Source organism: Lepidothrix coronata, unplaced genomic scaffold, assembly GCF_001604755.1.
Source record: "Lepidothrix coronata isolate B3197 unplaced genomic scaffold, Lepidothrix_coronata-1.0 Scaffold71, whole genome shotgun sequence".
Taxonomy (NCBI): Eukaryota; Metazoa; Chordata; class Aves; order Passeriformes; family Pipridae; genus Lepidothrix; species Lepidothrix coronata.
The window spans coordinates 5,420,897-5,431,752 of record NW_016690251.1 but is presented as its reverse complement, the minus strand read 5'-3'; the positions used below and the strand labels follow the sequence as shown (position 1 = coordinate 5,431,752).

The following is a 10,856-nucleotide window of genomic DNA, read 5'->3' as shown; positions in this document are numbered from 1 at the left end:
ATCTTAGGGTGCCCAGCGGGACTGAGGTTGGGGGGTCTTGGGGCCTGGCTGACATCCTCAGAGATTTTTCCTTGGGAAACAAATTTTCTGCCCTCCTAACACAGCCAAAAATTTATGGTGGTCATAAGGCAAGCTAGAAAACACCTTCCCCAGGTGCTTTTTCCTAAAACCTAGTTTCTTGTTATTCGCAGCTTACCAGCACATGAGTAGCGTTGGCTTTGGCAAATGAAGTTGATGTTTCCATTGGGTTTTCTTTAAATTTTCCATTAAAGGGGGATTTCCTTCACGGCACACAGCCGCTGCCTTCATGAGCATCCTATTCTCTTTGTCACCAGTGCACAGCTGATCTTGGCCACCTCCTGAGTGGTTTTGACCACTGCATTGGCCAGCACAAGGAGCTGGGGGAAGGGAGGCTCCCAAAAACTGTCTCCGCTGATCCCAGTTATTTTCCAGTTGTGCTTTTTGCTGCTATCAGAAGACACAAGGCCAAGCTCCATTAAGTTCACAGAGTGCTTGACTTCCACAAATTCTATGGAAATTGCCACATAGTTGCACTTTCTGTGTAAAGTTTGAATACTTCAGTTCCTGTTGTTTAACTTCTGGCATAAGCAAATGAAAGTATCGAACCTCATTCCTTCTCAAGAGGAATGTTAATAAATTTTTGATGTATTTGATATTTAGGTGTTTGAAATGTTATATACCTGCTATCTTTATTCAACTAATTAGAAAAAAAATAATTCTGGATTGATTTTCCTTGACGAGGAGGGAAAGGGATTTTTTTTTTCTCCATCACTTCAATTCTAATCTTTCCCTGAGGAGAGTAAGAACTAATAATAAATTGACTTCAGGTTAAGGTACAATTGTCTGTATTGATAGTCCTGGCAGTGAGCTGTGCCCTGACCAGCTCAGTATAATCAGCTGTGTTGCATATACATCTTAATGCATATATATATAATATATTACATGCACGCTATGGATATATATGTACATGTATTATACAGACATAGGTATGACTGGTACTACAGTGTGCCAGGGGCTTACCATGTGGGACAGAACAGCGAGCTGTGCAAGTACAGAAGCTGATTTGAAATGCTGCAGATATCTCGGGGATTTTTTTTAAAACCGAGACTCTTCAAAGATTATAGCAGTGTTTTTGCAAAAACGTTGTGTATTTGGTATTTCTCACGCCTGACTTAGTTGTATTAGTTAACAGATTCCGGGGTTACGTCGCTGTGCCATGTGGCTAAGCCTTAACACAGATCTGTGGGATACTCATAAAAGATGTATATGGTCTATCTCTCAGCTTAATTCCAAGGCCGGCCCAGTGCTGATGGCATCATTTAGAAATTACAGTACATATTCCTGGAGAATTCCAAAGGGCATGTGAGAAATAATTAGATTTTACCAGGTCACAGCTGCTCTGGAGCACTAAAAGGTCTTTAATATGCTGTTGCAGCAGATTTTTGACTGCGTTCTTTTATGTAAACTCCGTAAATATACCTCTTAAGGACGTGGGTAGCCTTTAAAATACTCTCCACAAAAAAAACCTGTCGTACGTGGAGAGCTTGACCACGTTCTCTGTCTTCTTCTTAAAATGTGGAAATTCATGGTCTCTTGAATTCCAGGAGAACGGAGAAAACTCTATTAATACGGATGGAGTTACTCATATGTTGGGAATAAAAATATGAATATTTAACACAGACGTGCTGAAGCCGAGGAATATAATGAGATATTTTAATTGAATTTCTAAGTTAAAATATTCTTTTACCTGTATTTTGTTTATAGAATTAATTAATGCTCATGACACTGAGATTAAAGTTCTTGTCAGACCTATAGGGAAATTACCTTTCAGAAGACATGGCAATCTTGTTAACGCTTCATGGGCTGAGAGAGTTTGGAAGGTGTCGGTGGGAAATTCAGACTACTCACACTACACAATGCATTTCACAGAATGTTAATGCAAGTTTATAACACACACTTGGAAGGTGCTATTAGGTCAAGGTGATAATGATGATGCTTGTTTCTTTTTCCTGAGCCTCCTGATGTTCTGATAAGTTCTGGGAACTCCTTCAGCCAAAGGTTGACCTGGATGACTCTCACTGTGACTCGGAGTTTTGGATATACTTTGTCCTGCTGTGGATCCAGTTGCAGTCAGAAATGTTTCTGGGCAGGACATTTATGAAATGATGAGAAACCAAACACACTGATCGGGAGTGAAATTGGATCTGAGAACACTCACCCTCGGTGCAGAGGGAGAGAGCTGTCTTCAAGCACCAAAACTGGAGCCTCGCTTCTTTGAGCTTCCCAAGGACAGATTTCTGTCAGATAAAGCTGCGAGTAATAGTTTGATATTCAATGGAATAAGCTGAAATGAATGTTAGTGGGTTTTAGCTTTAGGCTTTTATCAGGTTATATCGATTTTTCAAAGCAAGCTGTCCCAAATCCAAGCTGGGTATTGGCTGATTTGTAGAGACATCTAAGGAAAGAGGACACTATAATATATGAACTTTGGTATGATACATGTCCTGTAAGGTTTCCTGATATTGACTAAGTACAGTTTCTCAGCAAATGCATATTGCATTTTATATTAGAATTTAATCTTTAAATGATCTGAACCATTTCAGAATTTGAATCCAATTTTGGATATGTTCCTTCCGTACATAAATGCCTGTCAAATTCAGCTTTCAGCATTGCGTATGTACGTAGAGCACCTTGCCGAAGTTGGTGCAGCAGCTCTGTATCAAATGCAACAAAAATGAGAATGTAATCATGCTAGTAGAGCTAAAAATGTATGAAGAGTCTAAAACTAAATACTCCTTTAAAATTGGGTGGGCTCAAGAGTGCTCCTTTCTTTTCCCCTGCTAGAAGAACGCGAGAGATAATAGTTGTAATTGTGGTTATTTTGTCTGTCTGTAAGGGCCAGGAGGTTAGACCACTGCACCTGTGTTTTCTGCCATTCCTCTCCCTTCTCTCCGTGCTTTCTCCCTGTTCTTCTTTCCAACTCTCCCAAACAGCCCCGGGGGAAAAGCCTTGTCAACTCAGAAACACCCGTGATGCAACCACATCTCTGTTTTCCCTAAGGCAAATAAACAGCTTTGCTTGTGAGATCATGTGCTATGGATAGCAAAATGAAGTAACTTAATGGGGTACTTGAAATTGCAAAGCCTTTGAGTAAGGTATTTATTTTTTATTATTTACAGAACAGACTGAAATGGGTAAAGAAAGCTGACTATGTGAAGTTCATACCAAGAAAATTTGCTCCTAATGCTTAGGGTTGATTTTTGTATTTAGAAGGCAATCCTCTCTATTTGTTAGATGTCAAACCATGAAGCCACCACGACAGCACTTTTAGGAGAAGCAGAGCTAACTCCTATGAGGAACATGGAGTTTTTCCTTGCTTACTTGACAAAGTAAGCGGTGCTGTCAGAACAGAATAGACTTTCCGTGTGCTTGACGTGGCTTTGAAAGTGTGTTAAAGGAAGGAAAAAATAGTGTTCCACCAAAACAACCTTGAAAACCTTAACTGAGATTGTTAGTAACATGTAGTATGTGCGAGGAAGAATCCTGTAAAGGAAAAGAAAAAACTGCTGTTCTGCCCTCAGGGTAGTTCTTGCATTTGCAAATTCACGTTTTTATGGATGCAGCCCATACCCGGAGCTGAACAAAGTGGTAAATGCGTTTTTACACCTGCCTCTATAAAAAGGGTTCCAGTAATACAGACATACTTAAACAAATAAAAAACCTAAACCTTCTGAAATGACACAAAAGAGAAATTCTGGTACAAATTTGGTCTTTCTTGGAGCTTTAATTGCTGCTTATGCAACAGCTGCCCAGAGCCGACCTTCAAGGATCGAGAGGTCTGCAAGGAAGTGGTGATTTGAGGCTTGCTAAGAAGGGGCTTGGGGTGGATAACTCCTTTTTGTCCATGTTCCTGTTTTGCCTATTGGTGTTGGAACACTTTGCCTCTCCTGAGCAGACAACAGTATGGGGAAGATTCATGTTTCTTGTTACATTTCCATATGCAGTTTTGATAGATCTCAGTTCTTCACAGGTTTACACTGAAAGCTTGGAAGTCCCATGCTTTCTCTCGAGTGTATTTTCAGGCCATGAAAATGGCTCTTCTGGTCCTTACTCTTTGTTTTTACTTCCTGATAGCCCCGGAGAATTTTCCACCCTGGTGTTCTCTCTCAGCATTCTCAACCTGTCTCTGCCAGGCTCTCTGCACACACCCTGCCTCTTCCCCAGCTCCTCTCCTCCTCCTGCAGTGCCCAATAGCTGTTCCTCTGCACATCAACCCACACGGGAGCATTCACATTCCAGCTCTTTGTGCACTGATCATCTGCTGGGAGAAGCTGCTTCTACTGAACTCTCTGCTCTTCCTCATTGTCCTTTTCCTTTGCTCCCCCGCTTTTACACGTCAGAGTTTCCTATTTTCTTTCCTTCTCCTATTATGTGAGTGGTTTCACTTAGGTCTAATCTGGTAAAATTACAGTGGCCAAGTTCTGTGCAGTTGTATAATGCATGAGTTTCCCAATTTGAATATTTAGCATTCTGTGTAAACTCGAAGCAAGTGTGTGGGGATGTAGCACTGCTGAAGGCATCAGGTGGTGTTCTGTAATCTCTAAAAAAATGTACACCCCCCTGCTTTGCAGGCAAATCAAAGCCTTAGCACACTGTTTTGGCCAAATGTACCGCCCTGATTGTTTGTGTCTAGTCTGTGTTAACATCCAGCCATGAGCCCGGGTCTGTGCCTCTGCTGATTTGCTTGTGTAATACCTGGGTCTGAAATTGCGAAAGACTGTGCCAGCGTTGAATATATGAATAACTCCAAAGTGTTTATTCTCAGAAAGGACCAAGTTTACATCGTCTGAACAGATTTGTTTAGTCCTAAGTAGGGGTGATTATTTTGGCTTCATCTGTTCAGCAAGAGAGGGCATTTCAGGAATGGCTTTGCTCAACAGCAGTTAATGGTGTTGGCAGGAAGTTACGAGTTGATATGGTCATTAAAAGCGAGTTAACAGGAATTTTGAAATTTCCCTGGCCATGTAGTTACGTCTGATGGGACTCTGACTCAGGGCAAGGACCCACATGCAGAAACTTTATCTCAGTTGGGAAGGTCGCCTTTGTAGGAGAGTCAACCCCAGCAGCACCGTCTGTGTGAGTCGGTGTGGAAGCCGCCGTGTCTTCAGCATCTGCTGGTGAATGTGCTGTGGACAGATCCTTGAAGCTAAACAGAAAAAAAAAAAAAAAGCATGTGTGTGTTCTCTAACATTTGCTTTTCCTAGTTATACATTATTAATGCTGATTTTACTTTTTACCAGTGAAATTTTGTCGAGTTTACCTCGACTGCGAAGGAGATCTCGTTCCTAAAGCACTAAAATGCTCAGCAAAGGTGTACTGTTTCCTTCGAGTCTCAGGAGCACATTCATGCTGGAGGGTTTCCTGGGTATTCCTAGAGTGATTCTCTCCAGTTTTCACCCGTGTCCCAGTTGCAACACCTGGAGAGGATGACTGGGAACACTGATAAGTGTTGGAGAGAAGCTCTCCCCTGCCAGGTGTCTGCCCAGAGCTCGCTGGTAAGCAGGGAAGTGAGGAGAAGGCCTGAGACCTGGGAATTACTTTGAACAGGTGACGGGCATGCATTATTTAGTGGGTATGCCTTGCTGCTACTGAGGATGGAGTTCCTTGAAGTGGTAAGAGGCTGAATTTTCATGGGAAATGGGATCTGAAATTCATTTCAAGCTTAGTATCTGGAGCAGTGTTCTACATTTTCTTTTTTTTTTTCTTTCCTTAATCCATCTTTAATCTCCTTCCTCAAAGTTTTTGTTCTTTGGCCTTTTGTGAACACACACTAATTGCTGCTGCCAATCCCAAGGCCTGGGGGAAAGCGTTGGGAATCCTGAGGAGAAGTAACCTGTAGGAACCCGTAAAAGACCTTCAGCTCTGTGACTCAGGAAAACAAAGGCATTTCACCTGACCTCGGGATGGATGTGGCTGTCCGTGATGGGCAGCACATAAGAGAGTTGACTTGTCTGAGATGGTGACAACAGCAGCTTTGTTAGTGAAGAACAGAGTCTGACTCTGGGCGGTTCAGAGGAGTAAGAGGTTGCAGAAGGCAGGATGGGAATGTTGAGTATGGCAGCTGTGCAGTAGATGAACAATTTCGTCAGGGTCTTGTATTTTCTTTGAGCTCCTTGTTTCTCCTCTCAACGGTAAGGAAAACAAACTCCTGCCTTTTACATACAGACCTCAGCATGTTTTTGTCTCCCCTAAGAGTGGTCTGCACTGCGGTAGCTTTGTGTCCAATTCATTGATGGGGGGAAAAAAGATTTTCAAAGCTGCTTCACAGTCACTCTCCCACCCGCTCCTCCACCCTCAGACCCACAGCTCTCCGCTCATGGCTTGTGGCATCGATGCCAGAGGCTTCGTCTTCATTTCTCTTGGAGACGTGTTGGAGAGAAGGTCAAAGGCAGGCCTAGCTCTGCCATCCAAGCAGGTAAAGCCCAAGGCCTGTAGCACAGTCACTACAGTGCGAGTGGTGCCACGGGACAGAGAGATCAGTGATATACACGCTTAGGTGGTTTGGCTTTTCATTTCTTTGCTTGGTACTCTAGATGGGTTATAAAACCAGAACATAAATCAATTTCTAATCTTCAGGTATTATGACAAAGCTTGGAGGTGCAAAACTCAGTTTTGCACATTGCTGTGAAAGCAAAAACTCTGTGGTGGTGTGACAGGGCTAGCTGGACCTACGGTCTGAATCAAGTATGGTGTGTCCATAGTCCTAACTAAAGCATTAATGTATCTCTTTCCACATAAGCAGGCTTTTAGATACAGTAACATGTGAGAAATATTTAATTTCCATTTATTGACCAAAAAAAAATCTTCATTTGAATGAGAGAAGCAGAGCGAGTCTCTCATTAAAACTGGAGCAGCTCTTGACCTTAGCAACGGTTCTTTAAAATCATGCATTTCTCAAACCACCAGCAGTGCCTAAACTAGCACATTATTTATAGGTGTTGCTCACCTGATCTGGGCCTCAGTGTGCCTTTCCTTAGATTAAAACCCTCACAAGATGCTTGTTAGAACAGCAACGGAGTCTTGTACATAAAACCTCAAACTCCTTACAAATAAATTGACCGTAGTACCCCCTGAGATGCAAAGTATGATTTTTTGGAAGTAATGCTTGAAACATTTGCTTTTGTAGTTGTAAAACACTAAAACCAGAAGTTTGCCTTGCAAATGCCAGCAGATGCAACACCCAAACTCCAAGAGAAGCTCAGGAAGAGCTGTTAACAGCTGCACTGGGAAATTACCTTCATATTTAAATATGAACGCATCTAAAAATAACCCCAGTGAGGAATGAAAACTCCATTTGTTGTTAGCCTGCCTAGCATTTGTCTTTATTTCTAGTTGATGTTATTTTACGTTATTGTTCGTGGATATAACAAAGCCTGTTTCATTTCTCCTTGATCATTTTTCCCAGGGGATGCAGAGAGGCTCTGATTGCAATTGTAAATTCTTCAGTGAACAAGTCGTGATTGCTGGGGATTGTTCAGCCACAATCATTTCGGGCCTGTGCTGGGTCAGCTCTGTGCTCTGTGCACACAGTGGAGCCTGGAAGCACAGAACAGAAGGGATTCAGGTTATTGAGTTCAGGTCCCTGATACTCCAGGCAAGATCATCTAAAAATGGGTTTGCACAATACATCTGGCTGGCTGCTGCCGCAGAGGGCAGCCCCGGCTCCGCTTCTGCAGCAGCTTGTGTTTGGCCAGTGCTCTGGTTAGCTCAGCTGCCAGAAATGCAGGCTTCCTCCCAGAATAAAATACATTTTGCTGGTGCTGCTTTTCCATCCAGCTCATGATGGAGCCAGACAAGTGCTGGTGCCTGCGGGACCATCCTGTTCCACTGCGCTTTGGTGGTTGGGTCCGGCGAGCTGAAGTCGGCTGTTGTGGTCAGCTTTAACAGTAGTGCAGGTATGCTTTGCAGAGAGGTGAAAAGTCAAGCTTTCAGCCTCATTAGGTGCTCTATTTAGTCTCCACAGCTTCAATGGAAGCTCTCTGTGTATGTGTGCATGGAATGGTTTCAAGAAGAACCCGTCCGCTGGAAGAGCAGACGAGCCAGCTCTGAATGACAGCCAGTCACACTGCACATCACAAATTGCTGCTGGCTCCCTTTCACTTATTTGTTTATTTACTTCACCATTCTGAGCTGCCTGCAAAACAACTGCAGAGCTCTGCTGCCTGCTAGTTATGGTTTTCCACCCACCAGCGCTGCTCAAAACTGACTTTGACGCTGCATCTGTGAACTTCTGCCTCAGAGGTCTCGTACAGACTTGTTCTCAGTGAACGTGCGAGTTTGGCATATGCAGCTGTCAAACTTCTTATGGTTTGTGTCGCCCTGTCAGATTACCACAAGGGCAGTTTTCTTCTTTGCTTTTTAATTTCTGAAGCTCAGAAATACTCGACTCTTTCTCTAACGTGTAATGATGAATCTACTGTATTTTTAAAAGCCGTAATGTGCTGGGGCTGTTACTGGGGAATTACTCTGTTCTTTTCTCGATGGTCTTAAGGATTTTAATACTTTGGCCAAATGCCTCGTTGAAAGGATTGTGGTATTGGCATGGAAACTGGCACTTTAATCAAATTTGTGTGGCAGCTGTTCGTTTTGTCACCACTGTAGCAACCCTTTGCCCTCTTGCAATGTGTGGTGCTTGTGTTACTTCGGGTTTCAAGTAGGAACAGTCTCTTGTAACCATTGCTGAAATGTGCAGTGCTTAGTCGGGGAGTCCCCTGAGCAGTAGGGATGAAAACAGGGCAGATACCCATCTCTTCACCCTCAGGACCAGTGACAGGACTCGAGGAAATGACATGGAACTGAGTCAGAGGAGGTTTAAGCTGGATATTAGGAAAGGTTCTTCACCCAGAGGGTGGTTGGGCGCTGGCACAGGCTCCCCAGAGCAGTAGTCACAGCACCAAGCCTGTCTGACTTCAAGGAGTGTTTGGACAACGCTCTCAGGCACATTCTTGGGCTATCCTGTGCAGGGCCAGGAGTTTGACTCCGTGATCCTGATGGGTCCTTTCCAGCTCAGCATATTCTGTAATTCTGCGATTAATCCTACAAAATCCATCTGCCTTCTCATCCAAAGGTGGTTTGGGCTCATTCCCTTCTTACAGGTGAAGAGAAGTTATTAATGTTGACCATTAGCTGCTTTTGGAGTGACTGCTGGGAAAACATCACTGCAACTGTGTAAACCCAGGAATGCTGTGGAAAAACCCTGGGAATGGGCACTTTGTCCTATGGTATGGGACCCCAATCTTTAGAATACTGTGTGCTAGGAAAGCATGTTCACATTTGTTGGCCAAGAGAGCCAGGAGGACATGGGATGGGTTCACATTTCATTTCGGTGAGCAGACACGTTGCTGTGTTGTGTTTGTGGCAAAAGGCAGAGGTGGATGGGAACGGAGCAGCCAAGGAGCCAAACCAGGAGTCATTTACAGGAGTAACGATGAGGCAGCGCCGGAACAGGCACTGACCTGTCGCTGGCCTGCCAGGGACTGTACCTCTGCCAGGGACTGTACCTCTGCTCTTTGAAGCTCTACAAGTTTAACAGTTTTAACCCAAAGACTCCCAAATTCTGTTGAATATCTAGAGTATAATGCCATAGATAGCTTTACAGATATTGTTTTTATTTCATCTGTGGCAGCGCTGTGCTGCCTGGATTATAGGCCTCTTTTTGAAATTGTTAATTAAGGTTCCTCCCAAGTTTTGGATTTGAAGGCTGGGCTGAGTCTTTTCGGGGTTGGCTCCAAAGTGGGTGTTGTAAATTTTGCAGGCATGAGTGTGTTGTTTAGAAAACAGATGTTGTTTGATATCTTCAAATCACCTGACTTTTTCTGGGTTAAGAGGGAGAGCACTGCAGACAAAGAGGACTTTTAAAGCCTGTGCTCTCAGTCTGTGTGTCCCGTGGCCTGCCAGCTCTTTTACCTCTTTCTGGATGGCTTAGTCATACACATAGTTAGTGGTGAGTCTGCTTTAATGTAGGCACTTGAGGCCTGTCTATTGGGCCTGTTATTTGAAGTGGAGTTCACAGCACACGCCTTTTAAAATTTTAAAACAATTACTTTGTAATAGTATATTGCAGCAGAGAAAACAAATTGGTTAGGAGTGCAGGAGTAAAAAATCTGCTGGAATAAGGAAAAAAAAAGCATTTAGAAGAATAAAGAAAATGTTTTATGGCTTCTAGAACTTTTTTTATAATCGAATGTGACTGCTTTTCTCCCTGCCTGTGCTCTGCACACATGTGCACATACATATTTTCCTTACATTCCAAGTGTTTCTGCTCAGAGCAGCGAGTTTCAGGCACAAATGTTGTTAGGGAAATATCAACCCTGGAAACGGCAGCTATTGAAAGATTAGAAGTGACTGAAAACAAAATCTTGTAGAAGAATTTCTAATGTAATTGTAACATAATTTGTTGCTGCACTTGCTCTGCTATGGCATGATTAAGTACTGAATTTGAATCAGCTTTTAAAAGAAAATGCTTAGTTTCATTCCACAGCACAATTGGCAACTAAATAAAAGTTCAGACTGGATTTTGTTTTGTTTTTTTTTTTTTTTTTTCCTCCAGCTCTCTTTTCACAGAAAAAGAAAAATGTACATAGAGTCTTTTGTGTTTTGCAGAGAGGAAGTGCAGCACAATGGACGGTCGGAGGAAAGCAATTCCGATAATCAGTTTTCTGTACTACTTATTACAACTGCTCAGGTCTGGGGTTTAATTAAATTTTGGGGATAAAGGACAATGGGGTGTGCTAAGGATGGCGAGTCAGCTTAAACTTAGAATTTCCTGGCTTTTA

General features: G+C 43.0%; 1 protein-coding gene across 3 annotated transcripts in view; it reads left to right on the top strand.

The window, feature by feature from the left end:
- MACROD2 (MACRO domain containing 2) overlaps nt 1-10,856 on the top strand; it is an 840,118-nt gene that overhangs the window by 105,355 nt on the left and 723,907 nt on the right. The window lies entirely within an intron of this gene.